This window comes from Lactuca virosa, chromosome 5 (assembly GCF_052849685.1).
Source record: "Lactuca virosa cultivar CGN04683 chromosome 5, Lactuca_virosa_CGN04683_v6, whole genome shotgun sequence".
Classification (NCBI taxonomy): domain Eukaryota; kingdom Viridiplantae; phylum Streptophyta; class Magnoliopsida; order Asterales; family Asteraceae; genus Lactuca; species Lactuca virosa.
The window spans coordinates 450624314-450637674 of NC_136430.1; the positions used below are offsets into that span (position 1 = coordinate 450624314).

Sequence of the window (13361 nt, forward strand, 5' to 3'; positions counted from 1 at the left end):
TGATGATCAACCTGGTTTTCCTACTGAGATTGGGATCGAAGACGTCCAAAAGATTCTTAAAAAGATGGGTTATGACGGCATCTTTCCTCCTACTGTGAAGAAGCTTCTGCCACCGTACTGGAGATTTTTGGCTCATGTCTTTGTGAGCTGCATTTATGGCAGAAGGTCTGGTGCTGACGAGATCTCACTGAGGAATATGGGAGCCATTGCTTCACTTGCTGCAGGGATAGACTTCAATTTCTCGAAGTTTATCTTAGACGAATTCGTGGTGAACATCAACGCAATAACCCGGGATACTTTCTTAATGTATCCCGGATTTATCCAAATGTTCATTGACATACAATTCCCCGAGATAGTCAAGGAGGGAGACACCTTAGACATGAAGTCTCTAGGTCCACATACTGTTGGGTTAATCAAGCAGAATCGCAAAGGAAAGGTTGTATTCCAAGGAAAGTATCCGCTTGTGAAGTTTGGAAAATTTGCTGAGTTGAACGAAGCATCCGAGTCTCATGGATCTTCTGACAAGTTATCTTCTGAGCCTACGTCTTCAGAGAGGGTGATTTCAGAAGATGACGTTATCACAGTGTCAGATCACGATGAAGAAGAAGATACAACAGTTCCTAATGCATCTGTGGCTGAGGAACATGATCTGACATCAGTACGTGTTCAAAGTGACTTCAGTGAAGGAACTAAGGAAACTGCATATGCAAACACTGAAGATGCTCATGATTCATTCGAGGATCTCGATCTTACTGGCTATGACAAGGGTGATATTTCCTTGAATTTTGGAAGCAATGAAAATCTTTTGTCCAATGAAAACCTCGACGTGTTTTTTGACAATATCCATGATGTTGCTCATCCAGCAACGGATATACGGGAAACGGAAGATGTTCTCGAATCAACGCCTCCTACTAACAAACAAGTGGTTGACACATCAACTCCTATGGAGACAGTGTCAGGGATTCCTCCCCTTGATATTGTTTCTCCTACCACAGAACCACTTCAGAGTGATCATACAACAACTCAGACCTCTCAACCTCTTCTAAAAAGAAGAAGACGTGATCCCCGTCAGGGAATTCTTGTTTCTGATATACTTCAAGGCCTCCCAACACAATTATCAACCACTACTCCTATTGTTTCATCAGGACCTATCAATGAAGGACCTAGCACCACCTATGAAGCTGGTGGTTCTTCAACTCCCGCTCGATTCTTTCCTCCCAGGCCTGATCATGACGTTGCCTCTGTGAGGTTTGCCATGCATTTGGCTCAAGAACAAAGCTCAATGCCTTCCTCCCGAGCCAAGTGAATTTCTATTGGAGAAGGTCACTCAGGAGGAGATAATCCCACACTTCTTGGTCTTCAATCGGAAATAAATGTGCTTAATCAGAAGAATATTGAGCTTGACATTCAGGTGGCTGATCTTTTAACTGAAAACTCCAAGCTCAAGATTCAAGTTGCTGATCTTGAAGAAGACAAGGTGTTAAAGACAAAGCAAATTACTGATCTTCAGACTCATTTCGGTCTTCTCATTGCAAGTTACTACGACTTGAAGAAGAAGTTGGAAGAAGAACTTAGAGATAAGTTCAAGTCGTCCGTTGATGAGCGTAGAATTTATATCCCTAATCAAGATGTCCCCGTTGTTCCAGCATCTGCTCAAACTCCTCGAGTTGTGGATCGATTTGATAAGGAACCAGCTCAAGCTCCAAATGTGGTAGCTCTGAAACGTGCCAAATTGGACAAAGCAGCTGAGAAAGGTCAACTGTTGTTTAAAAGGAGCTCGGATCAAAATGCTCCTGGGGATCAACCTAACATCACTGTTACAGATCTTGGAGAGAAAAGTTTTAGAGATGTATATGGTGATAGGTCAGGGATTGTTTCATGGGGCTTTCACAACACTTTAAATATGTGGATCGTGAGACGGAAAAGTGGCAACACAGAACTATATAAAGATGCTCATGATTTCCATTCCTGGACCAGGGTTGATCTTCAAAATTATCGAAAGCTCATTTTGCAAATCCTTCACAAAATCCCAAGGCAACACAATTCAAGCATTTTTTGGAAGATCAAGTGGTAAAGGGTTTTCCTTCAATGAAGACTGCAGAGTCTATTATTAAACTATACCCAAGTGTACTTGATCCCAAAACCAATCTTCCTGTTCGATCTGTGATGTGGCCTGCTACCAATCAAGTAAAACAGATTCCTGTACTTCAGAATCATCCAGATGGATCTTTAAAGTCCATGCTTTACTGGGTGTTTGATGAAACTACAGCCTCTGCTGTCATAAAGCTTGAAAATGGATGCATTCGTTTATATGACAAAAGAGATTTGCTTCAGTTTGGGAAATAGGATATTCATCAGTTGAACCTTCATCAGATCAAGGTTGCAGAAGATATTTTTGAGCCAGCTGCTAAAGAATATACGTCTATGGTTGCCGATATCATTAACAAAAGGATGTGGAACGGGGCAATGGGGAAGTCAGACGTGATGGTGGTCGACTAAGATTGAGTCCAAGCTAGCACCAAACCAAGGGGGAGATTGAAGGGTCCAGTTAGTGGTTTGGTCTAGGCTTTCTATTTTAATTGTTCTTTTGAGTCTTTATGATGTAATAGTAGGTTATTTTGGTGTTTACGACTTTGTAGTGTGTTTACGGCCGTAAACCCTGTTTCCGGCCCAAGTGTCCTATAAATAGAGGTTGTGTAGGTCATTATCTGTTGTTGATCCTAGAGAGTTCACGGTCGCTGTAAACAAGTTGTACCCGACGTTTTTCAGTTATAAAGCGTGTGCAAGCTTGTTTCTATTCTACTTCTACTCCAATTCTTGTTCTATTTGATTGTTTGATTGTTTGATCACTGGTAAGATCCGTTTTCAGGACCTTACAGCAATCAACCAACTAAATTCCCTTGATTTCTTAAGTTAGGTCGTTCATATGACCTCTTAAAGCATATGTTCGAAACGCGAGCCATTTAATAGCCTCAATAGAGACTTTGCAGCGTAGCCTACCATCACGTTTGTGACTTGGATAACTTAATATCGAAGGTCGTTCTCCGGGATCACGGATTAAAGAATCTAAGTTTACCTCTCTTAAATTTGAAGTGTCATTTTTTCTGGTTCAACATTAATTGGTTATTCAAAATTACTATTCCCTTGTCGTGTATTATGAACATTTTCTCTAATATTATCACTAAACATATGTAATTATGGGTCATAAATAACTTCTTTTCATTTGAAAATAAAATTAATAGTTTTTTTCTTGTTCAAGATTTACCTACCTTAGGATTATATGATTTACCATATAATTATAAAAAACTAATAATAATAAATAATTTACAAATTATATTGTTAAAAAAATAACTAAAAATTATATAAAACTAAATGTGCACAATAACTAATAAGAATTATACTGTATATTATTTAGAAAGTTATATATTAATTAGAAAGTTGTTATGAACAATATTCTTTTGGAATTTTGAAATTTTGCCACTAAACTTTATCATTTTGGAGTTTTGCCACAAAGCTTTTAGATATTAACAAATTTTATCCTTATAATTTTGAAATTTACAGAAAAGATCATTGTGAGGTTTGTCTTTTACAGAAACAAAACAATCTATATGTTTAATATTTTTTTATGTTGTCAGGCTTGGCCCCTTTGTCGAAAATAAATTATAAAATTGTCCCTGTAATTTACACAAAATGTCATTGTGCATTTTTTTTACAAAAACAGTTATATGATTAAAAAAATTACAAAAATAATCCATACCTAATAGAAAATTTACAAATTATTCCCCCAGCAGGCCCCCACAATATATTGTCAAGTTTCGTGTCCTACACTTTTTTTTGTTTTAACAATTTTGCCACATGAGTTTGTATATTTGCAGGTTTTCTGTTTACACAATTTGCGCCCCCATCTCTAGCGAAACCTCGTATGTGTCCCCCGCGAAGCGGGATGAGACAATTTCTAGTTAAATATCAAAAAGTAAAAAGGATTCACATGTATATTAACATAACAAAGTTATAAATAAAATTTTGAAAACTTAAAAATATTATATGAAATTTATGTGTAAATCCAAGGTGGGTGTAATAAGAAATTTGAATAGAATAATGTAATAGTCTAAAGACGCTTGGGTATGGGTCACCTTAACATCGTGGAGGCCGATGTGGCACCTCCACAACGACGTTAAGGCCAAATGTACACCACCCCCGAAACCCGTTGTTTATACCTTGTTTCCATGATAATGTAGCTCAATGGGAAGAACAACCAATAGGACCATTTTTTAACTCACATTACTTAAAAAAAACAAAAAATAATATTTTTTCCTATAAATTGGTGTGGTGGTGTCGTGGGTATTTCCTAAAAAAATAGTGTGGTGTTAAGGATGATATGACATATGAGGTGACAATTTTTTGATGTTATAACACCAACCCATACCCACCAGCCTAATAATGGTTTTCAACGGCAATAATGATTCATCTAATTATAAATTTAGTATTTAAAATAACCCTTCTTCTATTGCAGCATATGTGGGTGGCTGAAAGAAAAGGCGTTAGGAGTGAGAGAAAGAGAGTAGGTGCCAATTAGAGATGCACACGAAAACCGGATCCGGGTATAGGATCCGATCCGATCTGGAAACCGGATTTGGTCAAAATCGGTTTTGACCGAACCGGTTCGGATTAAACCGGTGACCGGATTCAAACCGGTTTGGTGCTTCGGACGTAGTATCGGATTGGACCCCGGATCGTAAACCGGATTCGACTCAAACCGGATCCAAAACCGGATTCAAACCGTTTTTTTTTTTACCGTTAAAAACGGGCATTTTCAATTTTTTTTCTAACCGTTGGAACCCTCAAAAAACGGCTAGTTTGACTTTTCTTGACTTTTTGGCCCTTCTAAACACATATAAATACATGTCATTTGCTACATTTCCATTTTACACAAATTTCTACTAGTTTATACTTCTATTTTCATAATACTCCAAAAAATGAGCTCGATAAATTCTACCGCGGGTCAAGATTCGGATGCAACGGTGGTTAAAATCATACCAACCACTCGGAATAAAGAAGTGTGGGAACATTGTGATTTGTGTTTATTGTCGAACGGGAAGGAAAAAACGAGATGCAAGATGTGCGGGATGTTTTTGGGAAAAGATGGCAATAATACGTTGATGAGTCATACAACAAAAACTTGTCCGGTTGTAAAAGGTCAATGCGATCCGGATCAACCAAATATTACTCCCGACGGGTCGATCTTTATTTACAACAATTATGACATTCGTGAAAACTTTTGCAAGTTCGTGATTCAAGAGGGCTTGCCTTTCAACCACTTCGACAACCCACGATTAACAAGGATTTTGCTGGAAAAAATGCAACCACAATACCGGCAAGTAAGTCGCACTTCTCTTAGACGTGATGCTTTAAAGTATTGGGGTATAGCCAAAAAAGATATGCAATTGAGATTTTTAAATATAAAAACCGGTGTTTCTTTAACTTGTGATGTTTGGTCATCCACCGGAAGTTGACCCAAAAGCTATCTTGCTGTCACGGCACATTGGATAGATCCCTCTACTTGGGTAATGAACAAACGAGTCATTGCTTTTGAACTTTTTGCGCATCCTCACACAGGGGCACGATTATTTGCAATTTTAGTAAGCGTTATAGAGACTTATAATTTACGCGACAAAATCTTCTCTATTTCGTTTGACAATGCAAGTAATAATATCGTCACCGCAAAAAGATTAATTGCAAAATATAAACCTATTTTGGATGGCTAATTTTTTCATAATAGATGTGTTTGTCACATTATTAATCTTGCGGTACAAGATGGTTTAAAAATGATAGATTGGACGATTGAAAAATTCAAAACTGTGTTAACTAGAGTTTTTGGAAAAAATAAAGCTAAAATGGAAAAATATAGAAAGTTTACCATTTCCATTAACGTAACTGCATATAATCCTCATTGGGATGTTGACACTACATGGAGTTCGACGTGCATGATGTTTGAAGGTTTGACACGTCAAAGAATCGCTTTGCAATTATTTTACGACACAATTTCAAAAGGAAAAAACCCGATTTCGGATTTTGATTGGGATTTGATGGAAGAGTTTGTGGAAATGTTAAAAGTTTTTAAATAATCAACCACTTTTTTATCGGACGTGTATTACCGTACTAGTCCGTTGTTACTAAATGAATTATGGTTGATGTCCGCGTAATTGGAGCGTTTTGAACAAAGAAGTGAAATATTTGTTTTGGTTACGAGACCAATGAGACAAAAATTAGTCAAATATTTCAAAGAAATGCCACCACTTTTTACTTGCGCCGCGGCATTAAACCCATGTATCAATGTTACGGGTGTAGAGACTTTGATTGCCAAAATTTCTATGTCTTTAAATTTGCACAAAGATGACTCAAACTACATCCGTAACCAAATACACAATTTTAATAATACTTTTACTAATTTGTTTGACATTTACGCTACAAACTATGGCAATATGTGAAACACTTTTGCAAGTGTAACCGAATCTACTAGTGGTGCATCGGGTAGTAGTGGGGGTCGAACAGATTTTCATATCGACCTCTATAACTACCTTTTGGAGGAACAAAACAAAAGAGCACGCACATTAACCCCTAGTAGCAAACTTGGAATTTATATGGGGTCAAACTTTTTAAAATTCATGAGTGCACCACAATTTAAAATTTTGGATCTTTTGGCTTGGTGGAGAGAAAAGGAAGCACAATTTCCTATTCTCTCCATCATGGCCCACGATTTACTAACCGTCCAAGCTTCCACGGTAGCTTCGGATTCCGCTTTTTCTTTTAGTGGTAGAGTTTTATCAAAGTTGAGGACCAATCTTACCCCGGTTGCGGTAGAGGTTTGCGTTTGCTTGAAGGATTACTTGGATTCGGTGGAACGTATACAACACTTGGCATCACTAGAAGGCCCACTACCACAAAATGTTGAACCAGAGATCATGGATGAAGAATATGCACAAGGCTTATCAACACCTCCGGAAGACGAAGACGATGACAATGAAGACGAAGACGAAGATGAAGAATATGGTATTGATAAGACCCCTAACTATTTGCGTGGCGGTTGAAGAATATTTTAGTGAAGGCGACACGAAGTGGAAGACCACAAAAACTATTTCTATTTGGCTAAATGTTATAACGCCACATTATTATTATTATTATTAGTTAACTAGTTTGTAAACTCTTTCTAATTCGACATTTGATGTATGTTTTAACTATTTTAATGAACCTATGTTGCATTTTGTGTTATATATGAGGTCGAAAAAATGTTTTTTTTGAAAAAAAAATTGCAAAAATCGGATCAGATTTCGGATCGGATTAAACCGATTCGGATTCAGGGGAGGGAAAACCGGTCAAAACTGGTTTAAAACTGGATCGGATCTTCGCTGAAACCGGATTGCCTTTGATGTCATCGAACCGGATCGGATCGAATCCGAGGTTTGTGCATCTCTAGTGCCAATACTTAAATTTAGATTGGGATGTATAAGAGCATTTGATATACCTTTTTAGAGCTTTTTACTATTTGTTTGGATGGTCAAGATGATTCAATATCATTGAAGAATGTAAGTTATTTGTTAATTATTATTGATCATTTAATATATATTCAACGGTCCATATACTATGAAAATTTGAACATCTAACTTTTTTATCTTTAATAATATCTCATATTACCCCTTCAAGTTCTTTGGGTATACGTGTAACGGGCCCATTCGTGACTTAGGTGGCGGCTTGGCCACAGTCATTCACACCACCCTCGGTGCACGGCTGTGGCGCTTAGTTGTGTTTACCACAAGAGGGCACGATACAATCAACTTCTTTTCTTCTAATCATGTCTTTTCTTCTCTATACCTCTCTCTTCGTTGCAGGTATAACATCGAAGAAGATTGTATTAACATGAAAGCAAATGGTGATGAGTAGAGGGAAACTATGCCAAACAACATGTCCCCGTACCCCTAGCCCAATTATATTTTAATTTTAAAAATTTTTACTTTTTAAATATTTAATTATTCTGTTTATATATATCTACTTTTATTCTATTATCATATAACTAAGGGCATTATCATTTTTTATTTTTCTAATATCTACTTTTAATACATTTATACAAGTAAAAGCATTGAATATTTATTAATAAGCATTCTATGAATTACACAAAAATTATTGCATATTTAAACTTTATTTTCTTTATTATGAAATTACATTTAGATGTCCCAGCCAAAAGTAAGGGGCTGTTTGGTAGAGTCTGAATTTTTAAGATCTGAATTTTTAAAAGGTTTGAATTTCTAAGAAGGTCTGAATTTTTAAGATCTGAATTTATAACATACTGTTTGGTTGGAACATCTGAATTGCAATTCTGAATGATAAAAATGACCATTTTACCCTTCTGTATAATTTTTGTTTATTTCAATATTTTTGTTTTAAAAAATAACTGAACAAACTCTTTGAATGATTATAAAATATATATATAAACACAATACATAATCCAAATCAAACAAAAATATTTTCAAATCCACCAAATAATACTAAAATTCAAATAAAATCCAAACATAAATATTTTCAAACACTAACACAAAAACTATTCCAATTTGTTCTTTCTAAAATTAACTGAACCTATCCTTCCGTTTTGATGCCTTTCCTATCTTGGATTTCTTCATGTGTGAGATTCGTTGCATATGATCAACATCAATCTTTGAAGCAATCCTATAGCCTTCTGCAACACAAATTGGATGAATGTCAGGTTCCAACCATACTGAACAACTACAATTGATAAGCCATATCCATGTTACATCATGTAGAACAAAAGACCAATCAATCTTTGAAGCAATCCTGTAGTTGGGCTTCTGAAATCACACAAGACAGAGATATGCGTGCATATTATGTAAGAAGGAAATCCAATAAGCATATTCAAAAAAATCACATCATTAGAAATACCCTCGCTCTAAATCATGAAATCAGATTTGTCAAGATCAGTCACGACATCCAAATGTCAAGTAAAATTGGGAAAAGGGAGAAAGGTCATTTTGCGAGTCTGTGGACTAACCTTCAACAAATCAAAACAAAATTCATAACGAAAATCTAGAAGTAGAATATAAAATCACAAATTGGTTGACGGAGGTGAACGCATCACCGAGGATGAGAAGGAAACACCAGCGGTAGGGTCGCCGAAATCGCCCGAGCGCTAGGGCTCAGAAGGTTAAGAAGGTGTTTGCATTAGGGAAAGAATATGATTTCAAGCAAATAATCCGATCTCTACCAACATCACAACCATTCCCACGAATATAATCGAGTTTTAGGGAAAAAAAACTTACCAAGAAAGGTGTTTTGACGAGGAAGGTGGCGCTACCGGCGGAGATAGAGGAGGCGGCGCAATCGGCGGAGATGGAGACGGCGAAATCGTTGGTGGAGGGAGGCAGCTCGGAGAGGAAGTGAAAGGGAGAAGGGGGTGCCGGTCTCGTGAAGTATGAGGTGAAGAAAAGACGCAGGTGGAGAAAAGAGCGTTGTAATCTTGGGGGTACAAAGGGGAAAGACGCGTTCTTTTAAAATTTCAGACATTGTTCTACCTCTGAAAGTTTAAGTGGCATTTACAAAATTAAGAGGCAAAAAATAATAGGCTACCAAACGGTCTGAATCTGAATTTTTAAAAGACTGCCTCTTAATTTTCAAATTAAGAGGCAAACAAACAGCTCCTAAGTCTGGTTTGAAATGAAATATAAAGAATACAAGTAGTATAGTGGATCGGTGTGTAACCGTTCTAAAAAAAATTGAAACCCAAACTAGACAATGTATGAAATTTGATTCACGTTATCATTTTAACGATAACCTTCGTAACCAAAACGTCAATATCCATAATTTTTATATTAATATTTTAGAGATAAAGTTTCACTTGCACAAAATATATTATAAACCATATAGTAGTTTTTATATTAATACTTTTAGAGATAAAGTTTCACTCGCATAAAATATATTATAAAGGTTTAATACAAACCATAATAAAACCATAAATACTTATAGTAAACTTTAATCCAAACAACTAGTTTAAATTATTTGTTATTGAAATTGATGTTGGTAAAAACAGATGGTTAAAAGCAATGCTGTGTATCGTTGATCCGTTGAATATAATAAAAAATTTGATATTTATGTAATTGCTAGATTCCTTAAAGGCTTAGACTAATCAAATTATTGGGCCATCGGGGTGGCAGGTGGGCTAAGATGATAAAAAAACGATTAAGTGATGAAATTCAATGTCATGAAAGGAAGAATAATCTTTAGGTAAATCAAATAAGAATTGTTGGGGAGGTAAAACACATGCTAGCCCCCACATTGCCTCCGCCCCTCGGGACGGGGTTGTGGTTGGGGCGAAATCATGGATGAATCAAGTTGAGGTCGGTAAACGGATGTTTTCGATCTTCGAACATTTAGACGTGATTTGCTCCGAGCGGTAAATTGAGAATTGTTTGGATTCATTTTAAAACAAAAAAGGTTTGAAAAGTTTTAGAATTGAGAGAGTTGTGTGTGATATATGTTTGAGATATGGGTTGAATTTATAATTGAATTATTAAGAAAAAAAATTAAAAATATAAAAGATTTTGAAAAATAACCGTTTGCCAACTGTCACAAAGCATAAATGGTCACAAAATGCATGCTTTAAGGTCGTCGCCTGCGGTGAGCATACCGCAGTTTTTTTTTTTGGAAAGGGAACTTCCCTAACGAGGGTTTCCGGGCCAGCTTTCGCGCACCGACTAATTCCCCGCTGCAAACATGAGGCTTTGCCTCATGCCTTGGAGTCACTGCAGGCGAACCTCCATGGCCACAAGGGCTGAGTAGTGCCAGGATTTGAACATGGGTCAATAGGTTATCCACCATATCTTCCACATGCCTTACCAAGTCACCACAACCCAAATGGTTAGCATACCGCAGTTTCGAAGGGGGGGAACGGTGTTGTGTGCACCACACATTGAGATGCCAAACCAGCCACCATAGTATGCAGGAGAGAGTATACCGACCGGTCTTAGCCTATTTTTAGCAGCGTAAAATGCAACAAATAGCAACAAATTAACATTCATTTATTTGTTTATTATACCATTTCGTTTTGGTTGTGCTTTTGAAAAAATCATCCCCATATAGTAATACTATATTCCAATATCGGTAAAAAAACAGAAAGTACAATAATATTTCCGGCAATCTACCCTTTAAAAAATTAAAATTACCTCAATCAAGAAGGTAGAGAAACCCCTCTTTCAACTTAAAATGCCATTCAATAAGAATGTTACGTCAATAGTTATATACACATATGATGCTTATTATTAAGTAAAGAAAGTCTGTAAATAAATTCTTTGGTCGCACATGTTGACCTCTAAACCTACGTACATTATGTCAAAGAAAATAGAATAATAAGAAACAGTTTATAAAATATAATGGAAAAAAATAGTATGGGTTTCGTTGTTAAAAAAACATTGCTACATTCGACACGTTCCATGCCACGTCACGTGAACCTCAATCCTAACTATGCAACAAGATCATCAGGCAACCTACATAGTCCCACTCTCCAGTAGAATCAGGAACAACCCTTAAATCTCATTAAAAGTACAACACTTTAATTACGAAAAAACTGAAAACAAAATACTTTGATAACTGATAGAAAAAAAAAATGAAAATGAAATTATATTAACCAAATAAGATTACCATCAGAGAAATAAACATCGGTCATAGGAATAAAAGCAAATAAAAGGCAAGAGTTACAAAATTTGCAAAATATGGACAACCATATAAAGAGTACATCAACTAAGTTGCATCCTACAATACTAAATTGAGTTCATTGGTGCATTTTATCAAATAGCTAATAGGCAGAAAAAGCTCCCAATTAGAAACAGGTTTAAATCAATCAAGATGCAATAGAGATGGAAAAGAAGTGATGATTTCATTAGGAATGCTAATGGGTTAACCTTCAAATTTTCGTCGCCATTAGCACAAGCCTGATCCCTGAGAGAAAAAATATCGTTAGAGAATGCCAACTTAATTTTAAATTAATATTAAAGCAGACTAATAATGAAATTGGATCAAAACTGAAATTGGATCAAATAAAAACCTTAACTTCGCTTTGTAATTTAGGATCATGGGTTTTATGCAGACTAATCATGAAGAAGCTCTAGTTCTTGAATCTTAAGGAGAAATTGAAGGTCTTTGAGGTACCTAGAACCGAACCCAAGAAAACAAAATCAACTATCTTCCGCATAAGAAAAATAAAAAATTAAATACAATTTGAATTTTACGACAAATTCACATCAAATTCACATCCCCTGAACAAAACTTACAAACGAAAAAGGGAATGATACATTTTGTTTTGGGCATGCCCTAAATACCCAATTCTTCTGTTATGCCAAATCAAAATCAAATATGGAATTACAACGAAAACAACACTAGAAATTAGTAAGAACTAGCCAAAAATTGTTGATTCTCGTATTGCTCAAGAATTGAAAGAACTACAACTATGTAAGAGAAAATGAAAAACAGAACTTTGAATAATTCTTTTAGCTGCTGCTGTATATACGAGAGTTTCTACCTTTTTATTTTTAACCAAGTCAAAACCAATTTGATTTGAAAAATATGCACAAACGGTCCCTCATATTTTGTAGAAAAATCACAAAATAACCCACAAATCTCCACCTTGATTTTTCTACTAAGTCACCACATTTTTCCAACTATCAATGTTGAGAAAATCCAAGCAATGTCAATACTTGCGTTTCGGGAGCGACTTTGTCAACATATCTGTCGGGTTCTCATGAGTTCCAATCTTTGCCACCTTCACTCGTGTCACGAACCGAATAAAATGATAACATACATCAATGTGTTTGGTCTGGTCTTGAAATACTTGGTCTTTGGCCAAACATCTAGCACTCATGCTATCACAATAGACCAATGCTTGATCTTGACTAATACCAAGATCACCGGTCAATCCTTTTAGCCAAATCGCCTCCTTTTTCGTTTTTGTCAAAGCCATATACTCAGCTTCAGTTGTAGACAAAGCTAACGTATGCCGAAGAGTTGCCTTCCAACTCACGACCGAATTTCCAATCGTATAGACATAACCCATTAGCGGCCTTCTAGCATCCAAATCCGCTGCATAATCTGAATCTGAATACCCGGTAACCAAACACTCTCGATCACCTCCATAAATGAGACCTATATTGAACGTTCCCTTAAAATACAGGAATATTCGTTTTACTGCAACCCAATGCTCTTTTCCGGGATTTGGCATGTAGAGAGAAACTACACTTACCGAATGAGAAATACCCGGTCTCGTACACACCATGACGTACATCAAATTCCCGGCGAAGGAATATTTA

The 13361-nt window shown here is 36.2% G+C and overlaps 2 long non-coding RNA genes across 2 annotated transcripts; both read right to left on the reverse strand.

The window, feature by feature from the left end:
- Positions 1 to 8456: 8456 nt before the first annotated feature.
- On the reverse strand, positions 8457 to 9759 carry LOC145116214 (uncharacterized). Its single transcript, XR_013711924.1, has 2 exons — positions 9327 to 9759; positions 8457 to 8858 (listed from the first exon to the last, which is right to left on the reverse strand). It is a non-coding gene; the product is annotated as an uncharacterized LOC145116214 (long non-coding RNA).
- Positions 9760 to 11740: 1981 nt separating this feature from the next.
- Positions 11741 to 12540, reverse strand: LOC145116806 (uncharacterized). Its single transcript, XR_013712316.1, has 3 exons — positions 12330 to 12540; positions 12104 to 12207; positions 11741 to 11997 (listed from the first exon to the last, which is right to left on the reverse strand). It is a non-coding gene; the product is annotated as an uncharacterized LOC145116806 (long non-coding RNA).
- Between the last annotated feature and the right edge of the window lie 821 nt (positions 12541 to 13361).